Raw genomic sequence first — 16,267 nt, forward strand, 5'->3', positions numbered from 1 at the left:
ATGGCTCAGAGGAGTCAGGACTATTTGAAAAATTGAACTTTCCCCCTGGAGCACTTTAGCTCAGATCCTTGCCATTGTTAGCTTGCTCTTTTAGCCACACACACACACACACACACACACACACACTCCTCTTTTATAACAATACAGACCAATATCCTGAACCCAGTTTGCCTGATCTGCCATTTTCCAGTTAATCCCTGGGATAAGTAATAGAAGGTGTAAAGGGCTAAATGAAGTTGAATGGGAGGAAAGGGAAATGACTGGCTTTCTTCTCCATTAGCACTCAAAATTAATTCCCTCATTTCTTCTTTATAAATTTATGAGGCGCTGATGCTATAATAAGAAGTTATATGTTGAATATTTCATTTCCTTAATTATTTTGGGGCTAGCTTTCTAGTCCGACAGTTGAAGTCAATTTGTTCCTCCACGCTATCAATGGTTGATGAAGAGAAAACACAGACTTTGTGTTAAACTGTGGTAGGCTCTGATTGCCATTTAGCTGTAGTTAGTTAAGTAATACACTGAGTGTGTTCTATTAGCTCTTTGTGTGAATCAGTAATTTTCTTGTTTTCTACAACCTTGGATACTACATTCTAATCCCCACATAAAACAATGTGACTTTAGTTTTTCTTTGATGTGTTCACTGTTTTGGTCAACAGAGGGCCCTTATCTCTCGCTGTCACTCAAGTCATTGTTCAAGAGGGGGGACCCTGCAAATGCAAAATGGCACGAGTGATGGATTACTCTTTTATTTGGCAGGCTTTTCATCCGTCGTAATGGTGTGTGTGTGTGTGTGCGTGTGTGTGTGTGCGTGTGCGTGTGCGTGTGCGTGTGCGTGTGCGTGTGCGTGCGCGTGCGCGTGCGCGTGCGTGTGTGTGCGTGTGCGTGTGCGTGCGTGTCTGTGGGCTTGTGCTTGCATGTTTTCACGTCCGTTTGGGACAAAAAGGAGAATTTAAATATGCAGCAATTTGTTTTAAAAAGTTTGTTCCACTCATTTGGAAGAACAAAACTGATGCTGCTGCAGCCAAACAGAACGCCAATTTGTGAATGAGAAGCATAAAAATAAGATTTGACTGCGGTTCAACTCAATATACCCAAATCAAATGCCTGTAGTTTATTTCAATATGTTCTACAACATTGGGGGACTTAATGTGGGGATGTGATACAGTCTACTCATTAGAGTCAGTTTTACAATGTTTTAAATGGGGTAAATTGTGTAATGGACATCCAGTTAACATTCGGTATACTATATTTGTCATGCAACTATTCAGCGATACTTTAAGCAAACGTTGTCTTTGCATTGCCTAAGCTATAAATACTTAGCTCATTAGTGTTGCATGCAAAATGCCAGCTCGTAATTTGTGGTTTGTTCCCTTTTTGCAGTGGAAAGCATTGTTCTCCAACACAGGGAATCATTTCATGCCCCCCCCCCCCCCCCCCCCCCCCCCCCCGCCTTTTGATTCCTGCAAAGTGGTGTATTCTGCTGCAAAGCTCAGGGAGGTTTCCTAATGACAGCTATTAGCAGTGCTGAAGTTGATTTGTGTTTTTGAATGCATATCTAGCCGTTGTGTTTCTGCATGCCGGTGGGAAATTATTGGAATAATAAAAAAATGTTTTATGAAGCACCACAGTTTTGTTCTGTGGGAAACATGAGAAGTACCACACGGGATCATATGTGGTTGTTTTTATGTGGGTGAACATATTGACATCCACAAAGCTAAGAGTGAAACTGAAAAGCTGTTGACACTTTTTCACAGTATCCAGTCAGGCTACTTATCTTCTTCAGCGCTAGCACCTTATCCCCTGTGTGAGGCAGAAATTTATCGAGGGGAAGCATCTGGAAGGCTGTCTTGTCAGAGACAAAATGTATCCTCCTGAGGTTGGGAGCGACTGCTCGGTGGGGCTTTTATTAGGAACCTCTCACTGAAAGTTTTTCAGATTTATCAAAGTCTTCTCAGAGCACAGTATGCTCACTCTGTTCGAGGAACTGCAAGAAAATGAGCGTGTTGGGGCCTGTTTGGATCCTATCCTTGCCCCTTTCTTTTATACATTTGATGTTTTTTATGCAAGTTTTGATACTTGTTACTAAACCATGTTTCACCTAATTTGCCTTTTTCAACTGGGAAAGCTTCTTTCAAGGGAAAGTGCTCTCTAAAACTATTTCAAGACAGAAATATATTTGTTAAAGTCTGCAGTTTTTGTTTTTGCTTTTTTAATGACAAGCCCTGTTAATGGTTTCTTCATTTCACAAACTGAATAACAAAACTGCATGACAGCTTGTTGCAGACAATTTCTACATGAGATAAAGACAAGGTTTTAAAAATGTAGGTGAAATACATCATAAAAAGCAGATATATCAGTTTCCCTTGCCGATAGGAACATCACAAAACATGATGCATAGTAGAAACAGCTTGCATCTTTGCAGATCTGTTGACAGCAGCTTGTGAAATGTAACACGGCTGAACAGCTGGTCACAGCAAAGCACAGCATTGCTCTTACTCCGAACTGACTTTCCTTTTGTTGGAGAAACTAACTAGGCTGTTTTTGCTTCCGCTCTCTCCTCCTACACTCACGGTGAAACATCTTTCGATATGCTGCTCTTGTAACCTTTTAGTAGACCTGCATGAAACTGATGAATGAGAGTTTTGTTGTGTGTCAGCGCTGAGGTGCCCATCTGTTCCAGGACTGCACCTCACAGTAATCTCTGTGGAATGGTCATTGATCAAGAAAGACACACAGAGGTCCGAAACGTAGACCAGAGGGAGACATATTCAGGTGAGAAAAGAAGGGGATTGAACCATGCAGGCTTTGAATCAGGGAGTGGGTGACACTGAAGGTCACCTGCTAAGACACGTTTGGATAAATGAGAGCCGACATCCATATCATTGATTGCAAACTTACCCTTTGAAGTTGCACAAAGTTGCATTGAGAGCCTTGTCTTGCACGCTGTTCTTGACCCAGCTTTATGACATGCAGCCCATCAGGGATCGTCTTAGTCCTAGAGCAGCAACTTTTACTCCCTCAAGAGGACTGTGCAAATTTAGCAGTGTTGGATGAAACTGTTAAAATGATGCTTTGTCATTTGGTCTCTCTCGCCTCTCACCAAAAACACAACGCCTCCCCGTTTTTTTTTTTTTTTTTTTTGCACATTTCACCTCAAAGTGACTTTTCTGAGCCACCCGCTTCTTTGCTTTCATTGCCACCCCCGCACACCTCAGAGTGCAGCATGCAAGGAAGTGAGTCTCTGGAGAGATTTCAGGGAGCGCAGGGGGCCAGAGGGTGGAGAGGGGGCACAGCTCTGTAAAGTGCCTCAATGTCGCTTCATTTCCCCATTTTAATTGGGCTATCTAAATGCACCCCCGGTTTGTCAATACCCGCTAGGGTCTCAGATAAAAAATGATTTGTCTCATGCATTCGCCAGCACGCTCCGCTGTTTCCCTCAGAGAGCATGCCCCGCCAGTTGTCAGCAGCAGAGTGTAATGGAGAGCGCTCGTTGTTTTTTTTGATTTTCAACGAGTAGCAGGAAAATAGGTGCATGCCTCTATCGGTTCCTAACCCTTCTTGTCCTAGTCTTATTTCTTTCTCTGCACTCTCATTCTGCCAGTAAGCAACAAGTCAATACATACATACAGGCTCTAAGGACACATATACAGACACATAGGCGCAGGGACACATGCACTAATTCACATGCTCTCCTCACATAGACAAGTCTGTACAGGCACGCACACACACACACCAAAACACTCACTGAAGGTCAGCACCGTGAAGCCAATCTTATCTGTGTTTTTATGTGCTCTGTTTCCCACTGTCCTTGTCTTTTTCACACCTGCTGTCACCGTGTGCCATCACCCTCCCTCTCGGCCGCTGGAGCCAGTGTTATCTGCAGACAGTCCCGAGAAAAATACTCAGGGCCAAAAGTCTGCCCTTGTTGTTTGGACTGTTGGACTTGGCAGAAGTATGGTACTTGCACAAAAAATCGTTCATTTTTAAAGATAACCGTTTTTGTGCCTCGCTATCTTCCACTGTGGACGTGCTGCACTTTCAAACTCATATCTGTTCAATCCAGCTAATCATAGGGTTCACAGTTAGATATAACTTAATGTACATTTTCCACATTTCCTCTGTGCAAAGTACGTCCTAATACGACCATGTATGTGATACAGACACCACCGGGATTGCAATCTGGAGCTAAATTAGCAAACAAACAGCCAACAGCAGTAGCCAGGCCTCGCTAAATTGTGAATCAGGCTGGGAATTCTAAGCTAACAGGTGTTGCCCAGCTGTGCCTTTGGACGTGATGACATAGTGCTAGTCTTAAGAGCCCATCAGCAGCAGCACACTGACTTTCACAGCTCAGTGTTTACGACACAGGTCAGCATATTTTCACTGGCACGCAGCCTGCATTGTGTTTATCAGTGACCTTCTTAATGTGGAGATAAAGCACAAACACCATATAATGAATGCTTTAAAAAGTGGATTAATAAAGATAGGAGTTTGTTATTGTTCACAAGCTTTTTCGGTGATACGAGGCTTCAGTGTTTCAAAAAGCAGTAAGCACAGTATATTCTTTGAATGCTATCAGTTATTCAGTCAATCTTTGCCCTTTTGACCCTAGACGATGAAGTTTCTTCTATTTCCTCCAAGCTGAACCTTGTTAAAATGTTTTTGGCTGACTTGTTAGATGGGGCAGACGGTGATATTGATAAAGCCCAGGGCCAGCGTGATTCATCCCTTCCTACAGCAGTCAGCGCAGTTTCCCATCAGATGATGACTACAGCTACCACAGAGGAGCTAAGGTGTCTGGCTTGATCCAGGTGTTCTTCACCTGAAGATAACCCTGCAGCTCCACAACAACTTCTGTACACGCAATAACTCGCAGAATAACAACTTGAAAAGCGAGGAGAAGAAAAGAATTGATCTCACAAAATCAAGTTCTCTCAACAGTTTGTGACCTGGGCAGTGTTGGCAGATGGGCTGAAGTCGGGGAGAGGCTGGCTCCTTCAGACTGAAGAGGCTGTAAACCTCTTTTTTCAGTATAATGAAACAAGTGGGGGGATGGGTGTTTGTCGCGATGTTATAAATTCTCAGACTTGGTAGGGGGTGTTACCAACTCTATTCAAGCTCTTGGGGGGTGGGGCAGAAGATAAATCCTAAAACTGCCTGAGCTACAAGTACTCAGTCGAGGCATCAGTTTTAATCTTGCACTGGGGGTTACTGCTGGACTCCATCTGTGTTTTCAAGTTTTACATTGCACTAAAATGAGATTACACTAGAGATGAGATGGCTCATGTTGTGTATCTGACACACTACTCTACATTACTGTAGCTCACAATTAATTTCCTCTCCCCCTCTGCTGTTAAAACCACAAGACGATAATCATTTCTTCAACCTTTTACTAGTGCGATTTGTTCAGCAATTTCATACCAGATGAAGTTGACATTTGAGTTTGCACAGACTCGTTACACCCACAAAAAAATACTTTTTCTCCTCTCCTCAGGGGTGTGTGGGTGTAATAATTATTCTCCAGAAGGTTCCCTCAAACTCTCATGAGCTTGTAAGAAAAGAAAGGTTTCCAAAATGTCCAGATTGGTTGTTCTTCTCCTTGCAGATAGTTGTTATGCAAATCTTGAGGAAGTTATTTCCTCCGTGCATGGTCGAGAGTTTATTAGTGACAGTATTGCAGCACAAACAGCGAGAGTATATTGATATATATATATATATATATATATATATATATATATATATATATATATATATATATATATATATATATATTATATTAGACTGTATAAATTGAATTACTCCACATCCTACATTTGTTCTTAACTCCAAAGAAAGTTATGATAAAACAATTCTTTCTCTCGCTGAAGCGACTGTTGTGTGCACGGATCTGCAGCCTCCAGTAAAAGCAGACTGTCTCCCATTGTTAATAACAAAAAGAAATGTAGAACGCATTGCCGTTCGCCGTTTCCTTCAGCTGAGTTTAAGCCTAGAAGACATTAAACATTGCTGCTCTTAGTGGAAATCCTCATATATCCTCTTTAGAACCTTAAATAACTTTTGTTATGTTGGTTTATTGTAAGTTACAGTTCTGTATCTGCAGTAGTAATTCCAGTTTTTAGATTAACTGGAATTAAATTAGCAATCAGTAAGCAATGATAACTTCTTCTTATTTTCCTTTTAGAAAGTACTAACATATAAAAATAGAGTTGTAACTTATAATTCAATTTGCATTTTTTTTGCATTCTTTATATAAGAACATTTGTCTCCGGACTTGGCCATGGCTTGCAGCGTCAGCAATGGCGCTGATATATAAAAAAAAAAAAAAAACATCATAATGTCCAGGGCGAAACATTGTTGAAGCATTGCTGCATGAGTCAAGTTACAGTCCACACGGTATTATTGGGATAAATGGGCAAACCTCTCCCCAAGGTCCCGAGGCTCTGTGATCTATTAAGGCGCTGTCGTCTCGGATGGTGAATCTCAGAGAGCCAGGGAATTTTTAGGGGAAGAGAATGGTTGTGCTGACATCCTCTCGCAGTGCAATCCCTTGTCCTTGTAGGGACGGAAGCAAAAAAAAAACAGCACCAGAGGCTGACTTGGCTGTTCCTCTGAGCTCTGTCATAAATCCAACTGAACATTTCTGAACATCTGTTGTGGATGATTAGCTCCATGGCTAGAAGAGTTTGACCGCGGGGAGAGAGAGCCACTGTGTTCGGGAACCGTGTGTGTGTGTGTGTGTGTGTGTGTGTGTGTGTGTGTGTGTGTGTGTGTATGTGTGTGTGTGTGTGTGTGTGTGTGTGTGTGTGTGTGTGTGTATGCATTGCTGATTCAAGAATGGGGATTTTGCATATTTATTTTCTCTTTTTTTTTTTGACAAGAGAAAGCGTGTGAAGTCATTTTTGAAGCATGTATTACCCACCAGAAATGTTACTGTACATTCTATATTCAGCCCGTCCTCTGGGAATGTTTTTTCATGTTTCAAGGTCACACTTTGTTAACCCCTTATAGCTGCAGCGATAATGACATGGAAAATTGATTTGGAAACACATGCAGGACTTCCATTTAAAAGCAGATGATTAAGGATGGTGTAGTTGTCAGATAGCCTGCCTTTTTAGTCAGGTTTAGCAAAGCCTGCATATGAGCTTACATTAGGTCCCATTCTCTTCTTGGAAGGTGGGCTATAGATAAGATATAATGGAGTCTGTAAGCTGCAGGAATACATAACATCACGCGTTGTGGTACCTTTTTTTTTTTTTTTCTTCATGCAGGTGCACTAAAAACACTCTCTCATTGGTCAAGATTTGGAAAAAAAGGTAAGGCCCTGCAGCCTCCTCCCCCCTCACACTGAAATTTGACACCAGTGACATCACACTGTGGGTTTGGCCTCTCCCAGGCAGTCCCCGAACACCCGCTCAGTGTGTGAACAAGCGTTGCCTCTGAAGGATCTCTCCCCAGGCCACATTGCTCTATAGCCACAGCTGGAAACGTATCACCGGAGAGCCGAGAGACAGTTCCTCCGGTTTAATGAAATGCTGTGAATGGAATAACTGAGCAGGAACCGGAGACTACTTTCTCTCTTACACTTTTTTTATAAGACATCGCTCAGGGATAATCTTTCTTGGATACTGTTGGATTTTCTTTCAAGGATTTGGATACTCTCTCTCTCTCTCTGTCTCAGGAATAAGGAATAAAAATTGTTATTTAAAGTTTATAAGTGGACCTTCCTGACATGTATGGGTAAGTGTTAATTTTAACACTTTTAACACTTGAAGAAAACAAAACAAATTGCTTCTAAACTGAATTTTCTTGGTGTGTAAACTCCCTTTCCATTCCAGTCTTTGTTTTTAATTTTTCCTCTTGAGATAAACTTCCTCTTTATTATAAAAGTAACTAAATAAGTTGATGTGTTACACTTCAATGGTCAGGTATTTTCTTACTATTCTTTTGTCCCTGCTTCTTTTGTCCTTGCTCACTCTGGCTTGTTAAGCCAAAACAATAGTTTAACCTCGTCTTGGCTTAGCTCTATTGGCTGGCTCTCTGGCAAATTGCCCTGTCTGGTGCAAGCCCTCCCCTACGTATTCAGAGGACTTTGAATAGAAGGGCCATAGAGTGTCCCCTAGCTACCGCTGCTAAGGTGAGACGCCCTGCCGTTCTACTGCATTAGGCCTGCACCGAGGCCAAACAACCTGTTTTTCCAGTTGTCTTTATCTCCCTGGGCAATCTGGAAGGTGAAGTTTCAGAGACAAAAATTCCAGTTTTTGAAGTAGACACTGAAAAAGCTTTGAACTCCCAGATAATTTCAGAGCAGAACTGTTGGGAGTCAATTAAGATTTTTTGGAATATGCTTGTGCCTGGCTTTTAACAAAGTAAAACCTGTAATTCTTGTTTTGGAAAGTGGTTCTTAAAGGTTTAAGTTTGTTTTTAACTAACAGTGATAATCAGCTAAATCTTAGTTGAAGGAAGTTTTTTGGAAAGACTCAACTGAAGAAAGTGGAAAAGTTTTTAAACCACTTTGGCATCAATTCAACACAGAACAACCTGCTCTAAACGTCTCCCTCAGCTGTAATTATGTCTTAAATCTTTTGTTTCTTCTTTATTACAGCATAAAACTTTTATGCTCTTGTATGAGGAACGCGTGGACCGAGTTCATCTTGTTCTTGGTCACAATAAATGTGGCAGTTGTTGCACAATAAGTTTGTTGCTCAATACAAGGAGCTGTCAGTGGGAATAAAATATCCCTTTTGCAACTTGCTCTTTTCCATCAGAGCTGTCTTAACCTTTCAAAGAACAGAGTGTAGACAACATGTCTGTCCCATTTTGTTTGGCCTTTGAAATGACTAGACTTCCCCATGGGTCCGTCTCACTGCAATGGAAACTTGTGTGTTTTTCTTAATACTTTTACCAAAGCTAAGCTTGCTTTTTATTTATTTATCATTGATATTTTTCTTTCCTGTCAAGCTAATGGCTCAGAAGTACAACCCTTGCTGTACAGCTTACCGGTTAGTCTTCACTATAGGTAACTTGATTAATAAATGACCTTGAGGCGACACTCAAGAAGGCGCCGTCAGGGTAAACAAACAAGACAAAAAAAAGTGTTAGGCATGGACATTTGTTCAAAGAAAACCGATCTGTGTCCACACAGGATGACCTGCAGGTCGTCCTCCTTCACCTCCAGCATGCAGGCCGCTGACCCTTCATTCCAGTTTTACGACTGTGCTCAAGTCACTCTGTCACCGGTAATGTTTCACAGAAACATTAAGAGTCCAGGAAGTGACCTGAGAAATAACTATGGTCATTTGTATACCACTGCTCTTTATTAGATTCCCCTGACAAAACATAGGGAAAGTCCTCCACTTAAATGACTGCCTTGGCTGGAGTCTCTCCCTTTCGATAGATTACTGCGAGGAACGCTCAATCACTCAATCTCTCTCTCCATCCGATTCCCTCACAAGTAATTATGGGCTGAGCATATGGATTTTTCCATAAAACTTGATTTCTCATCATCTGTGAAATGGGTGATGTGTAATGGCCTGTTAATGCATGATGGATCTGCTTAGTCACTCGAGTCCAAGTTGGGACAAGAAGGAGGTTTCTTACAATCACAGATCAATGTCTAAGAAGGCCATTGTGTCAGCAGGGCCATATATTTGTCTAGGACGTGTACTGTAAGTAGACAGAAAGCCTGTTGGGCCCTTTTGTTGGCTTATTAAAGTTCAATGCTTTGAATCTGTTGCTGACTTATTAGTGATTAGGTCCCAGATTAAAAAAGCAGCAGCAGCAGAGGGAAGTTTCTCATTTGTGTTTGTGTCACTAAGTTTTGCCCGATGGTGACAAGGTCATGAGTAGCTGTTTAATGATGACAGGGCCTAATTGTCAATCCTCTGGTCTGTACTACGCAAGATGTTTATACAGCTGGGGGTGAGTGTGCCAGACATGTCCTGCTTAATGTGCGATGTCAATCAACGGCCACTGCCCGCACGATGCGTGAGCGGTGCTGATAGTCACTTTTTTGTCTTAGTTGTGACACTTCCTTTCTTTACTGACGTCCGCTCATTCATTGTGACAGGTGCTGATAGGAAAGGTTTAGAAGAAAGGACTGCTTCATCGCTAAATCCAGCAGTGTTTTGACAAGAGCGCTTTTCCTCAACTGCTTCAGGCACAGAGCTCATTTGATTGAAGTATGTCTTAGTCTCTTCTTTGACATCTGCACAGGTTTGCTAAAAACATGTTGAGGTTTTGAAGAATCCAGGCTTAATTTAGAGAAGGTGATGTCATTTTACCGGCCAATTTGTGATCAGTCCAAATTGTCTCGTGAAAGCCACCTGCATCTGTGGAAATGAAGTAGATCCTTTTATTACACATGGACATGTGAATTTTCTAGAACATTTTGGCACAGGCTGCCCCTGAAATATTCCTGACTTGCCTATTCACACATACACCTCACATCGGAGACTTGCACTGTTGGACAGGAGGGCTTCTCAGGAGGCAAAACCTGATGGTCACCAGATGACGCAGAAATGGATTACAAATCAACGGAAATCCAACATGATGTGGTTGTTGCCTTTTTTTATCAATGCGATGTTGCTTTGTAAGCTTCATCACGTGCACGACAATCACACCTTCGGCTGGCCATTCCTGTGATACAAACGTGATGAAATGTTCCTGAATGTTACCTGCTATGTTTACACATCAGCTCACCCAAACTTTGCACAGCCATCTCACTGGCAGGACATTTTGTTTGGTAAAGTCGTGGTGAAAAATTCCTTGTTTGTGTTCACGCATGAATCTCACCTTGAACATTTGGGAACATTTTCCACAGGTCTGCATGTTTGAAAACACCCTATTTTTCTCATTATAGAAATAAGTAGAGCAGATCCATAATGATGTGTCTTCTTGTGGAAAAAAAACTTGCTGTCACCTGTTTTGATAATACATGAATCATTTTTCATGGTGTAACATCATTGTCAGGATTTGCTTCTTCTCTCTCTGTATTTTGTGAAGGTAAAGAGAATTCAAGCTAAGGGTTGGCAAATGAAATATTTTGAAATAACTTCGGGCTCTGGAGCAACTTTATGATTAATCCATTTATCAATCCTCAAATTAATCTACAAGGACAAGAATTCTAAGTTGCAGCCCGAAAGTGGATCATAGCGCTCAGTCGTAAACCTTATTCCGCTCTTTCCTGACCCATAGCCTTTTTTGTTTTTCCCACTCTTTTTACATTGTCTATTCTACCCCACAGTTTAAATGTATTCATCTCCTTTTTATGGCCTGTTATAGCTAGCCATCAGAGGTCTGTTTTGTGCTCATAGCCTTGCACCTTTCATTTAACTTTAACTCTATGCATTGCAGCACTGGATTTCTCAACGGGAACACAAATCTGCTTTGTCACAGAGGACATTTCCCTCCTTGCACAAAACTCATTTCAATTCCACATCATCCCATTACGCCTCCACATTGATTGAAACAGCCTACATTTTCAGCAGGGGTAGCTGCATTTTTTTTTTTGTTGTACTCTGTATGTATGACAGGACTGGAGCTTGTGCTTGTGTATGTGGGCTGTGCAGCAGTGCAGGTTAGAGACATGCATAGGCCATGGCAAAAATAAATTATTCCATGCATTAAACTATATTCTGAAAATAGGACAAAACAAGGGAACATTGTTGTTGCTCTGTTGCATGATACTCACTCCATGGATGATAAATGGCTGAATGACTGTGTGACATGCTGCTAATATGTAATGTTATATTTTCAGAGACAAGGTCAGGTTGGTTGCTTGTGGACTGCTAATAAAGGGAACTAAAGGTCACAGCTTCACCTTGCTCTTAAGTATGAAGGGATAACTGTGATGCTTAACTACTGTAAAGCAAACCAAATCGAATGTAGGCTTGATTTATTTGCGGCGTGGTTCTGGGAGCACAGTCGTGTGGCTGATTTATCCCTCTTCCTCCACCATCGCTGTTGTTTGTTCAGCCTCCCAATTTCTCCAAATGTCTGGCTTGGACTCAACATTCTGCTTGATTACTTTATCAGCTCTCCTGTCTCTTCCCCCAAAGACTTATTTTCAGTGTCTGCTGCTGATCTCAAATCGTGGCAAGTGGGATTGGCCCCTATTAAAACTAGATTTCATATCATAAAATAAGTCTTCACTGCGCATACAAATACTTGGACATACCAGAGCGTTGGCACATGTATTGCAAGTTTCCACTGGAACGTGCTAAGCGTCAGTAAAACATTTGGCTTTTGTTCATCCTATCGTTCGTCCTCAAACCAATGTGATAACTCTTCCTCCTGCAGAACTCTTATGGTCCCTGGCTTGTTTTGGGAAGATGGATGGAGATTCATTTGGTTTCATTATAATGTCTGACTTATTTATAGCCTTCCTGTGCAGCGCCTGTTGGGCTCACCGTGGCCCTGTAAGGATGCTGGGGGCTGAGGCGTTGATGAAACATTCCTGTGTCTGGGGGGTACTCTCTGAGGAGAACACTGCTTGTTTAAGGGAGGGCAGCGGGGTGACAATGCAAGAACCGCAAGCAAGGCCACTGAAATCTAATTCCACTTGCCCTGCCTAGCTACAGCATTCCTGTTTGAGGGATTTCTCCTATCAAAAGTCTTGCTCTGTGTGGGTGTTAAGGCTATGTAATAATACCACATAGCCCGACAACATAGGAGGAACTATGGTCATATAAAAGTAGTTAACACAACAAACAACAAAAAATTGGCAAGGGGGAACTTTCTTGGAAAAAAATAGCTCTCCTTCATATTTAACTTATATTCCGTTTGGATTTTGTACTTCCACAGCACCAATCCCAAACCTTTATCTGGATCTCCCCCTTCAGCCTCAGAGATTACCTCTTCACAACCCTGGAGCACGGATGCTGTCTGCCTGGTAATTTGATGGCTAATCCCCTGCCTCTTCCCTACAAATCTCTTCCCTGATAAAGGGGTTGCTTCTACATTAGTAAACATGGGAGACTTGGCTGCCCAGGCTGACAGTCAGACAGGACGACTGGTTGTGGAAAAAGGTGGGGGGCAGAGGGATAGCCAGTTTCCTCTTTATGGTTCATAAGAAAGCCCCTTTACATCTCATGCATGGAAACTTGAGATAAAAATGTGCATTTAACTCATGGGAAGCTTGCTGGTAAGGTGGGAATGTTTTCTTTAAAAAGGAGTCTAAATAATGCATTAAACATTTTTGCACATGTTGGTCAGTGCATGATAAAAAAAATAAAAAAAACCCGGCTCATATCTCTTGTGACTTTTGGTTTGATGGGGAGCTGGGGTTGAGTTCTGCTTTAAAGAGCGTTTCCATACAGTCCATCGTAAATGCACATTCATTAGCTTTTTGACCCGAATATGTTATCCTAATGATCACTGAGCTCCTGCCACGGCTAGACACGACGGTTCACTTGAAAGGAATTTGCTTTCTCAGATCTTTCTTCACAGGCGTATACCGGCTAGACTGATGGGACCAGGCATTGCGAGATTTCAGGCTGTAGTCCCCCTAAGAGTCACATTAGGGGGTGTTAGCCTATGCCCCTGCCATGATTGCTGTTCCCTGCATGTTTGTTCACCTTCAGCGATGGTAAATCAACAAAGCACTGAGGTTGCAGAATCAAAGCTGACGCCTTGAGCCCAAATATGCTCAACCAAGTCGAACAGGACCTGGCGAGGAAGCATTTAAGCAGACTCTGGAATGACTTCTAACTGGATAACTGGATGACTGCAACATTGGCTGTGATGGCTTTTCATTTGTTGACAGAGGCACTTTAGGCGTCAGGGCGGATCTGGTGGGGTGAGTGGCAGGTCCTGTCCCTGCGTGTCTTTCTGTATGTGTAATGGCCTGGTGTTCAGTCTAATCGTTGTCAGAGAGAGAGAGAGATGACACGTCAGGAAGAATTTGGTGAGATCTCTGATTTCAGCACATTGCAGACCAGTCACGACTATAAAAGAAAAAAAAAAAGGACTGCAGCGAGGGCTCCAGGTTTTTTGTGTTTGTGCTTTTTTTTTCTTCTAAACTTCAAAATCACCTTCAAATGCAACCACCACAGTGGCACTAGTTCTGTTAAATTGAGAGTTCTTCATTAATTTTCTAACACAAAATGATTGTACTTTATTTTCTGAAGAAAGTATATCTGTCATATTCACTTCAATAATTGCTGCTCTTCTTTCTAATAATGAAAAAATCTGCTCTTCCGTCGCAGAACTCTTGATCTAAATGCCAGTTAGCTTGATTGGACGTTTCCACACTCTTGTCTACATATTTGATAAGGTAAATTTTCCGCTAGCTATTTGATTAGTCAGTGAGATCCTTTGACACGTATTCAACTCAGAATTTCTCTAACTGGATGTGTCCAAGAGATCCCTCTGTATGTGTGTGTGTGTGTGTGTGTATTGTGAGTGTGTGCGTGTGTGTGCATGTCTTGTTAGCCAAGCTGCAGAACAGTGACTCTACAGTGGTGGTAATTGATAGTCTGGAGGATGTCTCAGCTGCAGGTAAATCCTATGCTGCTGTACTATGAGGCGGGGGGGGGGGGGGGTATAAATAAGTCTTCCAAGGACTAAGGATTTCAGAATAACGAGAGAGGTGGTGGTGGAGGGGGGAAAAGGATGAGGGGAGCAGATAGCAAAGCTGAAAGACAGGGCGATGGTGTGAAAAAATGTTTAATGTAGCAGAAGTTTCCCCTGGTAGATTGCTGAAAATTCCCCAAGATTGCACAGGCTTTTAGGCTGCATTTTTACCCAAAAAGCCACAGAAAAAAACTGTGTATTTACTCCTTGTTGCCTTTGTTCTGCATCCATTGCTTGCCAAGTGTATGGAGCTTGATGCGGAGGCTTAGGTGTGGCTTTTGCCTCTTTGAAAACGCATCCATCAGACTGACAGAGCGAAATGCAGTCCTATGCTCGGGCCCAGGGAGACACACTGTAGATGGAAAGCAAGAGGGAGCAAGAAGAGGTCGAGCACCGGAGAGATTGGTCCCAGTGAGAGATTCATAGGTAGTAATGAGGACGTTGGTGGAGTGCAGGTCGTCGTGTTGGGGCTCCGGCCTGTCAGTATAATGGACCTCGCTAGTCAGCTGGCAATCGATTGTACGGCTCACGACCTCGTATGCCTGTTGTTCTTCACTCTTCCTGCCTGTCAAGCTGCCATGCAGAGATGGAAGACGGAGCAAAATCTTCTCCCCGACGACAGATACAGTGTTCAGGTATCTTCTCATTACCTGAAAGGTGGGCTGAGGTGAGGTGTGTGAGGAAGGAAAGTCTGACTCCACATTTCTGGGTACTTAAAGAAAAAAAAGCCCCGGGAAGGAACGTCGTGATTAATTTGTGTTTATTTTGGCCTTTGGCTGGTAACTCCAAGCATTGAGTTCATTTATTAAATTGCAAACTTGACTTGCTAACTAGTTATTATGTTAATTATTCATGAATCGGACAATCCCAGACACCAAAGATTGCCTTACAATTAAGTTTTCTGTTTGATCAACTGTCCAAAACCAAAATCCAGTCAATGTAAGATACGATAAGAAATGCATATTCACACAATGACGAGCTGGAAACACTGCATGAATAGTCAGTCATCAAAACTGTTGCTGATTCATTTTCCTTTCACGCACAAACACATATATAACGTTTATTTTAACCTTAACCCTAGTTGATAAATATGAAGCCCTAATCAGATAAAGATACACACATTTGATTTTACTCGTTTGCCCCGTGATGACAGGTAAATGTACGTCGTTTTCTTGTGATATTAACTTATTCATCTCGTTGTCTTGGGATAACAACACTAAGCTAATTTCAGCTGTGTTCTCCAGATCTTGTGCAATAAACTTATCATGAGCAAACAAGCGTTGTTATCCTGACATAAGGAGATAAATAAGTAGAGATCTCAAGAAAATAACCAAAATGTTCTCTTTATCAAAGAAAGCAGAAGTTAAATAAAAGGTATTGATACATGCCAGCTTAGGGCTTCTGTAGAGAAACACTTGCTTGTGTATTTTCTTTTGTTGCTGGAAAAACACATTTTTGTTGATAAATATTTATAAAGGCTGTTAAACGATTAGGAGATGGTCTCATTTGTTGTCAATTAAATTTCCATCAACAGTAAAAGAGTATTTTGTGGCATCTGCTGCTGCAACTAATAGAAACAGTTTGTGCTCTGTTAGCATCATCTGAAACTAAATGTCGGATCAGACTGATATGTCAGGTTATTGGTTGATAAAGCCTCTGTGTCATTGTAGTTTATAGCTCCATAGTTTTTTGG

At 41.9% G+C, this 16,267-nt stretch overlaps 1 protein-coding gene across 15 annotated transcripts in view; it reads left to right on the top strand.

Moving 5' to 3' along the window:
- Window positions 1-16,267, top strand: part of LOC109980547 (receptor-type tyrosine-protein phosphatase F) — a 172,686-nt gene that overhangs the window by 33,272 nt on the left and 123,147 nt on the right. For 2 of the 15 annotated variants that reach the window (XM_065954317.1, XM_029276513.2), the window contains exon 1: window positions 7,351-7,740. The exons of 1 other annotated variant lie outside the window; for it this stretch is intronic. The gene's annotated coding sequence lies outside the window, so the exon portion shown is untranslated. Of the gene's footprint in view, window positions 1-7,340; window positions 7,741-16,267 lie in introns of those variants that run through there. 12 more of the 15 variants (XM_065954315.1, XM_065954313.1, XM_029276504.2 and 9 more) reach the window with 12 other exon arrangements.

The sequence above is a fragment of the Labrus bergylta genome, chromosome 4 (genome assembly GCF_963930695.1).
Source record: "Labrus bergylta chromosome 4, fLabBer1.1, whole genome shotgun sequence".
NCBI classification, from domain to species: domain Eukaryota; kingdom Metazoa; phylum Chordata; class Actinopteri; order Labriformes; family Labridae; genus Labrus; species Labrus bergylta.